We start from the raw sequence: 819 nt of genomic DNA on the forward strand, positions 1-819 counted from the left end.
TTCCCATGAATTCCACTGAATTTGGCATCTAAATGGCGTTTTCATTCCTGCAGTTCGTCCTTCTCAGGGACACTTGAAGTCTTAATAACCTGTGGGGAAACGAAACTTTAGTTTTTATTATTTTTAAAGTTAGCAATAAAATTTTCTGAAAGAATTTTTATGAATTGTCTTATGAAAATGTTTAGTAGGATTCTATTTTAGAAACTTTTATAACCTAACATTCTTATTTCTATTAGTGTAGAATTTTAGTTTTAAATGAAAATGTCAAGGGGCACTTCTCGCCAAAGATCTAAGGCTTCAGACCGAAATCTTTGGTGGTTTTGGTCCTTGCATTTCCCACCTAGCTGTTTAACACAAAACTTACCTGATTCTTCATTAAAGTCCAGGTCTTCTATTTTAGTTTCCCATATTGAATTGATAATCTAAAAAGAAAGGAAATATAAAAAAACACATTAAAAATAGGAAATAATATTCAAAGAAAAATTTCAAAATTTAATAAAAAATCAATTGAATTGATAATCTAAAAAGAAAGGAAATATAAAAAACACATTAAAAATAGGAAATAATATTCAAAGAAAAATTTCAAAATTTAATAAAAATTCAAAATTTATGAAATTGTGAACTTTAGCGTTTTAGTTCACAGCACACTTTTAGTGATCACCATTCGTTTTACAATTATTCGCCATAGTTTTTTCTTTTTACATTTTATTTTTCACTTTACCATTTTCACGTCATTTCTAATTGATCACTCCCTTATTAAATTTTAGTTTCATTTCAGTAATTTTCTTTTAATTTTTAATTTCCACTTTCACTGAAATT

This window comes from Lucilia cuprina, chromosome X (assembly GCF_022045245.1).
Source record: "Lucilia cuprina isolate Lc7/37 chromosome X, ASM2204524v1, whole genome shotgun sequence".
NCBI classification, from domain to species: Eukaryota; Metazoa; Arthropoda; class Insecta; order Diptera; family Calliphoridae; genus Lucilia; species Lucilia cuprina.